The sequence below is a fragment of the Prinia subflava genome, chromosome 9 (assembly GCF_021018805.1).
Source record: "Prinia subflava isolate CZ2003 ecotype Zambia chromosome 9, Cam_Psub_1.2, whole genome shotgun sequence".
Classification (NCBI taxonomy): Eukaryota; Metazoa; Chordata; class Aves; order Passeriformes; family Cisticolidae; genus Prinia; species Prinia subflava.
This window is the reverse complement of record NC_086255.1, coordinates 14,772,431-14,785,170: the sequence shown is the minus strand read 5'-3', so window position 1 is coordinate 14,785,170 and position 12,740 is coordinate 14,772,431. Positions and strand designations below refer to the sequence as shown.

Genomic DNA, 12,740 nt, shown 5'->3' with positions numbered 1-12,740 from the left:
CTGAAATTTATATACCTAGAGAATCCTACTTCAGTCTTAGGCAGCTGATAAACCAAATTAAATAGCTGTAATTTTGGAAACATGAATACTCTTATCGCCTAATACACATATTAAACATTTGATAGTAATGCTAATAGAGAAGCTGCTTCTCCACTAGTTTGATTTTCCTGTAGAATTTCTAGTCAGTGAGTTAGTCAATGACAAGCAATAAACTGCCAGGAGAGGAGGAGGGAGAATTCCCCTATTTGCATCGCTGGCCTCATTCTGTCAACGTATCACCCAGATTGCTGGATACACACAGAGATGCATTCTGGCAATGCTAGGAAGGGACCTGCACTTCCTGCTGTCTATTTTAACTTATTAGTAATAGGATGAAGCTTCTGGCACATCTAAAATAAATTAACATTGGATTAATTCCCTTCAAAAAGGTGTCAAGAAAATACGTTGCAGATTCATTCATCACAAACTCGAGACTAATATGTTTAAAAAAAGAATACCATAGTAATTATATTTACATGTATAATTGCCTAAAGCTGAGCCAAATGACAGAATATATTCTAACACTTCACAACATGCCTTCAATTCTGATTAAGCCACCAGTTCTTAAAATAAATCTAGTATTTTGAATGCTAACAGTAAGAGAAAGACATTATTTTGAACAGTGTTGTTTTACTTTAGAAAATGTTATATATGAATTACTAAAAGATCTTTTTCTTATTGCTGTTGATTCAAAGTTGTGTTCAGTTACTATTTCTTTACTCTTCACTGATGGTCATTTAGATATCTTCAAACATCAAGAAGTACAGTGCAGCAGTTCTCTTGTACTTGCAGGCACTCTTTTAGTGGTAACAATCCGGGCAAGGAAAACTGTCAAACTTTACATTATTGCCTTAAATGAAGTATTGCTTGAAACATTTTTTAAGACTATAGCTAACAGTTTACATATAGTAAAATACAATGCCAAAAATAAGAGCAATTGAAAAGTCTGAATAAATGTTTCAGCTTTTCCACTACCCTATTGATAGGAAGACCAAAATAAACAAAACAAATGGGAGCCTGATCCTGTGCCTTTGAGCAGAAAAAAAATCTTACCTGTTACAGACACAGCACCTGACCTGAAGTTGCAGATCTGGCCCCTTTGTTTGGATGTGCCTCTATTCTGGTATTTTATTCACACTACCCGTGTCTGCAGTAGGAGCTCAGGTACAGTTATATTCTGCTCAAGTTAAGTAAACCTGTCAGAATTTCACTGGATGTGGGTGTGGCACTATGTGTGATGCACAGTCCCAGTTGTGGTATAACCAGAAAACATTTATTAAAAGTGTGTATAGCTTTTATAATATTTTTCACTATCAGGTTAGAGTAACAAGTGCCTGGACAGCCATAACTGTTCACGTGTCTGCTAGCCAGTAATGTAAATTATCGCACTCCTAATAGTCAATTCAGACTTTTTTTGTTAAAGTTTTTTTCTGCAAACTACAGTGGTTCTGCTACCTATTACATGATAGAAACTTTGTTACACCTCTCCTGCCTTGACTGAATAGTCCTTGCTCTTCTTAACCAAGCAGTCTTTATTCCCTTATTCCTAAGTGTTGTTTTCTTGCCCCAGACCTCTCCTCCTTTTATTTACAGTTGAAAGGCTCATTTTGAAACAACTGAAGAACCTCTAGAGCAGCTGCTAATTCTACTGGCTGTGTCAACCCTGGCTGAAAAATCACAGTGTTTTCCCAGTTCCCTGTGGAATTTTTCAAGGCAACAACTGCTTTCTGAGTTTTCCCAGAGCCATCAACGAAGACTGTCTTTGCTTCAGGCAGGGGTTGTGATAATGTTAGAAAATGCAGCTATAGAGAAAGATCTTTTAAAGATTGCAAAAGTTTACTTTTGGCAAAGAATTAACAATGTTTCCAAGAAAATTTGTTGGGGAAGCCTGTGAAGATGATGATTCCTGGAAGATATTCTGAAAAGCATCTGCAGGCAAAGGACTGTGGATATGAGAAGAATCTTCCCCACTTAGGGTTTGCTATAATTTTTGTCCTGTGAAAAAAAGTCTAACAATTATGTCAAGTAATATGGTTACTGTTCTTGAAAGTTCACTCTAGCTTCCACAATTGTTATCATCACGCCACTGTGCTTTTAATGCATATGATTGGAACTCAGCTATGATAACAAAAACTCTCACTGGTACCTCTGCTTGTTGTTTGGATACAAATGATGTCTGAATTTTATCTGTCACAACCTGCAATGCTTCACAGGCTTCTGGACTGAGTTCACAAGGAGATGTTAAATCTGTATCTCCCTTAAGTAAATTAAATAAGGGTGATCATTCCTCAGTGGAGTTACCAAGGGTAGGTCTGAGCCAATTAATAGTTCCTAATAATTTTTGCAAATCATTTAATGTTTTAACAGAGGTCTGCAACACAATTTTCTGTTCAAATAATAGAAACCCTAGGTATTTCCAAGGCAGGACAGTTTGAACTTTGTCTGCTGCAATACAAAGACCAAATTTGTCAAGAGAAAGATCCAAAAAGTCAACACAGTTTTGCAATACAACAGAGTCATCTGCTGCTAGCAGTATATCATCCATGTAATGATACAATAGAACCACTGAAAATTGCTGCTGCATCTATTGTAAAATACTTATGACCACAAACTGGTGTACTGTAGGACTGTTTTCATTCCGTGTGATAACATAACCCAGTGATACCTTGAACTGTTTTTCAAGGATGGTAATGAAAAAGCAAAATGAGGTGCATCATCAGTGTGTAATGCATTGTAAGAAAACAATCTTTTAAGTCAATAATTAACAATTTTCAAGTTTCAGGTATCATTGTTGGATCAGGAATTCCAGGTTGCTGTGCACCCATCGGGGCTATTACTGCAGTGATAGCTCTCAGATCTTGTAAGAGTCTCCATTTGCCAGTCTTTTATGGAGTCACAAATATTGGGGTGTTCCATGAGCTAGTGGAAGGAACTATATTTTCCAGATCCAACTGTTCTTTGACCAGTTTTTGTGCTTGCTGCAGCCATTCCCCTCTGAGGGGCCATTGATCAATCCACATAGGTGCATGTGTTCCATGTGAGTTTAAGTCTTGCCTGCACATCAGTGACGGCTTTTAAAAATTTGTTGTCCATGCCAGTTCCCACTGTGATAACAGATCTCTTCCCCACAGTCTACGTGCAGTAGAAAGTACATATGGTTTGAGATGCTCTTGCTCCCCTTCTAGCCCATATACCGTGAGTCCTTTAGCTGGCTGCTCTGGCATCTGCTGACCTCCGACGATCCCTGCTGGAGTCGTTAAGGCCCATTTGGGTGGCATTCACCTTTGCTGATGATGGTTATGCCTGCTCCAGTATCTGTTAATCCTGAAAGAGACTTGCCATCTATAATACAGGTTAGAAAAGGCTGTTGTACTGAAATAAGTTTAGACCAACAGCTGTTAGGAGTACCAAAACCTCCAGTGTCGCTGTCAGCACTGACAGATGGTATTGATTGCATGTCCAGCAAAACAGGGAGTGGTATTAGTTGAGCAATGCATGATCCTGCTGGGATAGTACAAGGTGGGTTAGGAGTCCATGCTATGATTTTTATTTCAACCCTAGGATCAGAGTTGATGATTCCTAGTAAAATAAAAATTCAGTTTTGGATGATGATGATTTCCCGAGTAGCAATGCACAGCATGTAAGTGGAAGGAGTCCATTCAAGCCTGTAGGTGTAAAGTGAACTGACGTGTCACTTATTGTGGTTGTGGTGGAAACTGCCAAGTCCAAGCTGGCACTGCCTGAGGTTCTGATGTAACTTGAGCTGTGTGGGTTTGCTGTGGCTGGATCCTGTTTTGTCGTGGGGCAGCAGATTTTATGCCACCCTTCAATTTCTGCCGTTGAGGCAGAGGTTGGCCGTCTTTGTCATACTTAGAACGGCAATCATTACTCCAGTGGTAACCTTTCTTGCATCTGGGGCACAGCTTACTAGGTTTTTTATTCCCTTGCTTATTCTTTGAGCACTGCTTTCTCACATGACCTTCCTCTCCACAGGCAAAGCATTTAATTGCTGCCTGAGCCACTCGTAGCTGTTGAGCTAAGGCAGTTGCTAGTAAATCTGCCTTGTATTGTTCTGTACCAATATGTGAACAAGTTTTGATAAAGTCAGTTAAGGAAATACCAGGTTTATTTTTTATTTGATCAAGTGCTTTACGACAGTCAGTATTAGCATTTTCATAGGCTAAGGATTTCAATAAAACTTCTGCTGCATCCGGTAAATCAATTTGCCTGGTCACAGCTGTTTGCAAGCGATCAATAAAAGTAATATAGGGTTCTTGGGGTCCTTGCCTTATGGTGGAGAAGCCAGGTTCAGTTCTGGTAATGTCCGGCATCCTTTTCAGAGCTCTTATAGCCAGCTCCCTCACTTGGTTATATATCTCTGGGGGCACCCTTAACTGATCTCTTATGGTTGTTGGAGCTCTAGTCCCTGCCAAATGATCCTTTGTTATTCCAGCATTACCAGTGTTCATGTTAGCCAGTGCTTGATTTTCACATAAGTCTTCATACTCTGCCCACCATATCAAATATTGTCTTGCAGTCATAATCAATTTAAATAAATCTTTCCAGTCAGCAGGTAGCATAACATAGTTTTTTGCTATAGCTTCTACAAGTCCCATTGTATAGGAAGATTGCAAACCATTTTCTTTCACAGATTTTCTTAATTCCTTAACCATTTCATAAGAAATTTGCTCATGATGGAGCTGATTGCCTTGGTAGACTGTGGGCATAGCACGGAGCAATTCAACATCCCCTTGATCTAAAGCTTGTCTTCGGCAGGTGTCTAAAAAGTGTTTTGGCTCAGGGGACAGCAGAAGTTCATCATCAGTCATATGTCTTAAGGGCTCATAGGGTGGGGGACACGACTGCTGTTTTAGCACCTTTGTGTCACTAGATGGTGATGCAGCCATAGCTTTCAGCGGCTGCGGCTCTACAGCAGGGTATAAATCACATTCCTGCCTCAGATCAATAGCTCTTAGGTTGAGAAGGTCCACCCCTGGTTCCTCCCCATTAATTCCCTCCTCCACTTGCAAAACAACTGAATCAAGATGTGACAGTGGTGCTGTGAGCGCATGGGAGGTGTCTGCGGATGAATTTATGGCTGGGTGTAATACCTCTTCTGAATCGCGAAAAGCTTGTAGTGCAGAATAAACAATCTGCCACGTGATGAATTCATCGGGATAAAGCTCATGACTGTCTAATTGATGACACTTTAGAGACTCCCCCACTCGCTTCCAGTGGCCGAGGTCGTAGGAGCCATCAGGGGGGTACCAAGGACAATAAGCTTTCACCCACATAAGGAGCTGTATAAGCTTTCTTTCTTGTATTTTATAGCCTTGTTCCTTTGTAATATGCAATAAACAGTCTTTATGGAGAGTTTCCAGTTTACTTATATTATTGCCCATTTTTATGGGGAAATTCTGGTTGCAAGGCTAACCTGTTCCTCAGCCAGCGATGAAAGGACGTCCTCGGCAGTCCTTGATGCCCACGCTTGGTACAGCCGGGACACGCCGCAGGTCTGGGATGGCCCAGGAGCTCGTGTTTTCCTGCTCAGGAAGCCATTTGTGCTGGTGTGTGAATGATGCACGGTCCCCAGTCACAGTATAACTAGAAAACATTTATTAAAAGTGCATATGGCTTCTATAATATTTTCACTATCAGATTAGAATGACATGCGCTCAGATAGCCAATAAATATAACTGTTCATGTGTCTGCTAACCAATAATATGAGAGATCACACTCCTAATATTCACATCAGCTTTTTTTCTTTAAAACAAGTGCTCATATATGAAATTTTTCTGCAAACTACAGTGGTTCTACTACCTGCTACATTTTAGAAACCTCGTTACATCTCTCCTGCCTCGACTGAATAGTCCTTGTTCTTCTTAACCAAGCAGGTTTTGTTCTCTTATTACTAAGCATTCTTTGTTTTCTTGCCCCACATCTGGGGATGAATTTGGATTTATTCCTCTTGTAGTTATGACAGGCAGATGAAATACAGATGGAGCAATAAAGTTACCTCCAGCAAAAGAGTCTCAGCATGCTTAGTAGCTGACCTTTGTGCATTTTACAAGTGAAGAGCATAAAAACCTTATTTGTCTGAAGTACTTAATGGCTTATGATTTAAAATAAGCAATCATAAAAGCCTCTTAGAGATTCTTAAAAGTACTAGAAAGTAAGCTGAAAATGTCAAATTAATAATAGTTCATAACCAATGTCCAAGGCAAAGAATGATGACTTTAATAAGACTAGGGTGTTCCCACAGTCTTTCTTCCTTAGTCTGCTACTTTAAATCATAACTACTAACAACTGAATAAGTACAACTGATAGTATTGCCATGCAAAGCTTAGGTGGAAAACATATTTTTAAGTACACTAAATTTATCACACATTTGGGCTCTGGAGGGAAAAATTCCACACAGCCAGTAGTCCAGAGGAAAAGATACTGTATTCTCTCAGCTGGCTCATTTCAGAAAGCCCTCAGGCCCCAGATCTCTCCCTCCTAACCATCAAGATTGAAATGGAATACAGGGCATCAGAAACTCAAAAGTGCACTTGGGATGCAATCCTCTTGGGACTTTAAATATTAACACAAAAAATCTTAAACCTTGGGCTACCAGACAGCTGAGACAGACAGCAAAACATTGTGAGGAGTCACACTCCCTCTGCTATCTCCTCTTGCAACAATAACACAAAATTACACTGTGAACCAGCTGCAGGCAACAGATCATTTATGCAAGTTGCCCCACGTGCCACATGTATTTCATTAATCTGTCTGACATCTCACAAATATATGCATGGTGGTTCTCATCAGGGGATGGAAGCACAGCATGGTCTCATTTCCATCGCAGTGGCGTTACCAGCTGACTTCAGGTCCTTGTGCTGCAGCCTCTGGTCAGGAGCTGCACAGAGCCCCACAGCCTGCTGAGGAACAGCACCCCACAACACCTTCAGAGCTCCTGCCCAAACCCACCACGATAAAATAGATCTGCAGGGGTTTGTCTTAGCTAATCTCACCTTTTGATATCATACTCCAGTCATATAAAAGGAAAGCAATTGCAAGTCTTGTATAGCTGCAACTGGGTATAAATTATACTAATTTAACTCAGGCCATCTTCCACTCAAACTCTCAATAAGTCAGATTGTGCATTCAAATAAGTACAGGAACCAAACCAGAGCCCTGTAAGATGCAATGCAAAAATAGGCAAGAAAATAACTAGGTTCAGAAGTGTTCTGGCATCACTTGTCATCCCAGGTAGCTGAGGAAAATAAACCAGTCCCAAAGAAATGCAAGACTGAAAGAAAAATCATAGGTTCATCAGTTTGATACAACCCTCTATTGTTTAAGCCTTCAGGGTGTTCCAGTGTCATATTTCCGTGCTTTTCTCTCTCTACAACCAAAAAAGATAAACTCATGCTTTAATTAAAAAAGAGAAAGGCAAGGTACTTACACTAATATAGTCCCAAATTTCTAGTAGCTGGAAAAAAGAGCAATTACTTTGACACCTGAGCTTCAAACATGGGAGCTGGCAAAGCTCACACACTTCTTATTTCTAGTTTATCAGCTGGAGAATTAGCTGGATCTGCAGAATCAGAAAGAGATAATGCAAAAGGTGGTCAGGTAAACAGCTATAAACCACAGGGGCCATCATCTACTCATCAGATCCTTGTTTTATTTTATGTTATATGACAATTCAAAGGCAGATTCTTCTGCTACTTTAATCTGAATTTGGGTCATGGTAGGAATTTAGCTCAACATTTAGTTCAAACTCTGTGAACAGAAAATTTTTTTATTATCTGGAAAATACACCCTTTTGTTGATAATAATCAGTGACACATACTCCTTACATTCTTTTTTCTTTCTTCCAATGAACCATGTTGTTCTTTAAAAAGATATGGTCAACACACTTAAACAGAAACTCCAAATTTTCAAACTCTGCCCTACAGAGCTCTTTAGATTATGCACATTTCATGTGGATTTTGCTGTTACTCAGTCCTGAAGCTCTGTTACATGTTTATGCAATAAAGGAGTTAAACCAGATTAGGGCTGTATTATTGTTACAATACTTTCAGGTATTCTACATTCAAGAATGAAGTATCAACTGCATAATTAAATAAATTATTTGATAGCCATCATGATTGTGTTTCCTGATGAATAATACCTAGAAGTCAGCAGTTCTATTATGGATGGGAATGACTTTGAGTTTGTACTGAAGCCCATCAATAAATGAGAGATCAATTATTTTAAAGATCTGAGAAGCAACAATTTCGTCATAATTGTTTAGTTTATCCTCAGCCAAATACCTGTACTCTGACACTTTATAAAATATGACAGTCTGAGATTTCCTTCTATTCTTTGGAAGTTGGCAGTGTTTGCTTGTAGATCCTAATCTCTCCTTCATCCAATTCTCATGTATTTCTGTTTACCCTGACCTCAATCACTGCAACCAAATAACTCAAAGAAGAGAAGTTTCTCAAAGAAAAGAAACTGCTTTTTCCTCCAAGCTTTTTGTAAAGAGGAAAGAGCAGTTCTCTCCAAAGCTCCAGGCTTAGCTGTTAATTTACTGTGACTTCCTTCCCTAGTACTTAAATCGGATGCATGTTTAACTGGGGAAAATATTGTAAAAACAAAGACAAGCGCTGCTGGAACAGTTTCTTTACACGATGCTACAGAATTTTAAATAAAATTTAAAAAGCCACAATCATTTTGCAGGCAATGCCTCTATTGATGTGAATGACCATTGACATCCCTTATTGTAAGAGCCTGAAATGAGAGATATGGGACTCCAGGTGGCTCTTTGGAAATGCTCTTTATTGTATTGTGGGTCATGGGGTGACAGAGCCAGCCCAATGCTGCCAGCTACAGCATATGGGCATGCCTGAAGTCACTTTAGTTCTGGCTACAATGCATTATATAGTTTTCTTCACTGAGCATCTTAATACATAAAACCCCATCAGCATCATACACAATACCTTTATATTTAGCTATAGCCTATCACAAGTAATATCATCACCATATTATGGTTAGTGCAACCCATTCACCTCAAGTCAGTATGTTACAATTTAAACCTAAAGTTGTTTTTCTGTTTTCTTGCAGTAGAAAATTCTTAGACTTTGTTTCTACTTGATAAAGGCATGGTTTTTGTTTGCCTATAGTATCTTTTGCTTTTCTAAGACCTATTTCTGCTTGGTATAAAACATATTCTTTCTCTGTGGTCAACTTATCCTTTGCTCCAGCCATAAAACCTCTTTCCAACTCGACTTAACTTTTGCTTTCTTAGTTGTCCAGTAACAACTGGCTCAGCAATTCTAAATTCAGACATCCTTTATTCTTTCTATATCAAAACTTGCTCTCATTTCTACTCTAAAGTTCTACATTCAAAGAGCCTTCTGCTAAACATACATATCTGTGAAACTTTCTTGTTACACTTTCACCTTTCCAAACACCTTATGTACAGAATTCTGCACCCACTGCTACAGCACTCTCAGTTCTGTACTGAGAGAAATTTCAACACCCCACAGTAAAAGTCAACATTTAGAGCATTCCTGTCATACATGGCGAATATAAAATGGTTCTTAGATTTCACATTGAAAAGATTAAAATGATGCAGATTTACTTTGATGCTGCGGGAATCGACAAATGTTAAATAGATCTTAGTTTTAAAAGAGAAAAGAAAAAATAAGTTAAACAGTAAAGAAAAAAATACATATATAATGAGAACATTTGCTAGATTAAATTTAGTGGGGACTATTTCTCATGTATTTGATGTAAATATCTTATTTGAATGTTTTCAATCTCATCCATTATATTATTGTTTGTAGCTACAGCAGATGATTTTTACCTCTCAAGATTAATCAGTGCTTAAATACTCACTTTACTGTAATTAGAATACTTATGGTTTTGGAAATATCCTGCATTATAGGAAACATCTAGAAAATAAATTTATTTTATAAAATATGCTTTAATAATAGAAAATGATAATATGAACATCAACAACCAAACATGTTGAATCAGATGCTGAGACATTAAGAACATTTTTTCAGAAAGAATAAAACCATGGTTGACTAGCAGGCTGAACTGACAACTACAATTACTTTTTCCTGCCACAGCAATAGTTTTTCTTTTTCTACATAGTTGCTTGTAGTTTCTTGTGTGAAAGCAAAACAGAAAAAAGAGCACTAGAGAACTGGTTTTCCTTGAACAAATCATATCTAACTGGGTTTTTTCACTAAAATAAAGTCTTAATCATAAATTTGTTTAAATTTGTTTAAATTTTTTTGCATCTTTCTGTGTGTTATTTTTAGTCATCATTGTAAAACAGATCTGCAGGGTTTTCTGTGGGGTAAAAAAGAATCTGGCACTAAATATGGATTTTTTTTTAGTGTATTCAAGTAAAAAGAGCATATTTCTAAGTAAGTATTATAGAATTTGCTATTTTCCACATAAGTATAAGTAGAAGTGTAGCATCTGTAGATTTTTCAGATGTATCTATTTAAAATGCAAATATGTGTATATGTGACTATAAAGGTCAATGTCTATAAAAAGCCTTTTAAAACCCTCCAATTCCTAATTATTTTTTCAAAGATTCCTGGAGCTTCTTTCATTCAGATCACCTTTCAATTTTTAATTTACTTTATTAAAATCTCAATAAGTCATCATATTGTGAACTTCTCTATCTGGAATTCATTAACATATCAGAAGATAATTTATCAACCACATCTCATATATTGCTTCTCATACATCAATTTGTCATTTTCTGCTTTCATTCTCTTTTATGACTAAGAAATCTTATCTAATTTCAGATTTCTATTCCTCCAGGACATACAAATTTTGACTATTTAAAGTCATCTAAATGCTTAAGTTAACTAAGTTAACACATGCCAACTTTTTAAACTTTTGTGCTTGACAGATGAATGTCTTAAGATACCAAGTACTGTTTGAAGGAGCAGAGGTATATTTTATAGAATTCAGTTAGAGTATGCAGAATATCATTATATGAGAACCCCATATGGATTAACAGAAATTGGAAAGTCACAGAGAGTTTACATAATTTAAACATACTGTTGTCTAATTGTGAAAAACACAAAAAAGCCTTGTGTAAAACAACCTTAGCAGGCCAAAAATAGTCTCATTTTAAAACTTTATAATATAAACAGGGGAATGAGTCCATACATATCTGATAAAACCCATCAAGTATAATAAAAAGTATATGATTTTGTAATAGCACCTTCTCAGGAGGGAATATAAAAGAAGTTTTGGAAAGGAGACACCAAGTAGAAACAGAGGAGGCTGTAGATAATTTCTCTTAACACTTTGCAAGACTGAAACTATGGAATACAATTGTGAGAAACTGTGAGCAATATAACATTCATTCCACCTAAATTTTCATGCTTGCCTTGTAGCTACCTACATATAAGTATTGTCTGACTTTTTTCAATTAGAAGTAATATGCAGCAGGGGAAGAAATATTCAGTTATAGAACACAGTTCATTTGACCTATTTTAGACATCTATGCAAAAGAATACAAATTATGCCCTAAAGGCATCTGTTGCCATTCACTGAAGTACACATAAGAGTTAACATTTGCAAATACATTCCCTGAAAGTGTTTAAGTTCAAGCAGATGAATCTTACCAAAATTGTTACCAATGAGAAGAGCAAATGAAGAGTGTTTATATATAAACTTGGATGAAAACAACCTTATTGTCCCACTCTGGCAACCAAAAACATTGTTGCAGCCACAAATAATTGTGGGAGTTCAAGTAAAATTACTGTATTCTCTTTAATTCAAATACTGCCCATTTTTTATTTGCTATTGTGCTCAGAGTCCTTGCTTTTAAACCTATATCTGTTTAATCCATTCTTCAAACTACTCGAAGGAAAAAAAAAAATTACTAATTGCTGTTAATGAACCCTTAAAAGCTGCTATGATCAGCTCCCGTCTTGCCTCAATGACCTCCTGAAACAGCAAATGCCAATGCATGATTATACTCCAGGAAAAAAAATTCCTTTGGCCTTTAATTTCACTTTATCTCCTTACTTCACACATTGAGACAGAGCTTAAAGGAAGACAGTAGTCATTTCTTACTAATCTTCTCACTTCAATCAAATCCCTATTATTCACCTTATTCACACTGAATTATCCTTGCTCTTTTCAATATGTCTTTGTTCCTATAGAAGTTCTACTGTATCCTTAATCAACTTCTTTACACCTACCTGGATGCTTTCAGCTTTATCTTCGTGAGGCAGCTGCCACAGGAGGCTCTGGGATCACAAACACAGAAACTGGATAACAGATAAAGTTTCTTACACAGGGTTTCTCAGATTGCCAGAGACCTTGTGCACTCACTTGTTCATTCCTCCAACCTGAAAAACAAGATGTCCTTGTGTCAGTTTATAGACTGTAAATAATCTTCTAGATTACACAATAGGCTGTAGAATCTGTGGAAGTTTCAAATGGCAACACAAACTTGTAAACTCTCGTAAATAAAATATAATCAAAAGAACAAAGGGGCAGTCTGTCAAAGCTTATATTTTACAGCTCTGGGGGAGTAGTGTGGGAAAATACTGTGAATAGTATGATAGAAAATGCTGGCTGAGCAGTCACGGAGCTGAGCAAGAGTATAAAGATCACAAAGAGGTAAAAGGAAAGAACAAGTCATAGAAAACTGAAAAAGTAGTAAGAAATCAGTTGATGTTCCTGCC

The 12,740-nt window shown here is 37.4% G+C and overlaps 1 long non-coding RNA gene across 1 annotated transcript in view; it reads right to left on the bottom strand.

Moving 5' to 3' along the window:
- LOC134554730 (uncharacterized) overlaps window positions 1-12,740 on the bottom strand; it is a 33,695-nt gene that overhangs the window by 18,845 nt on the left and 2,110 nt on the right. Inside the window, exons 2-4 of the long non-coding RNA XR_010081309.1 lie at window positions 12,252-12,401; window positions 7,487-7,618; window positions 5,474-5,643 (exon numbers count right to left, since the gene is read on the bottom strand). This is a non-coding gene — a long non-coding RNA (uncharacterized LOC134554730). The remainder of the gene's footprint in view (window positions 1-5,473; window positions 5,644-7,486; window positions 7,619-12,251; window positions 12,402-12,740) is intronic.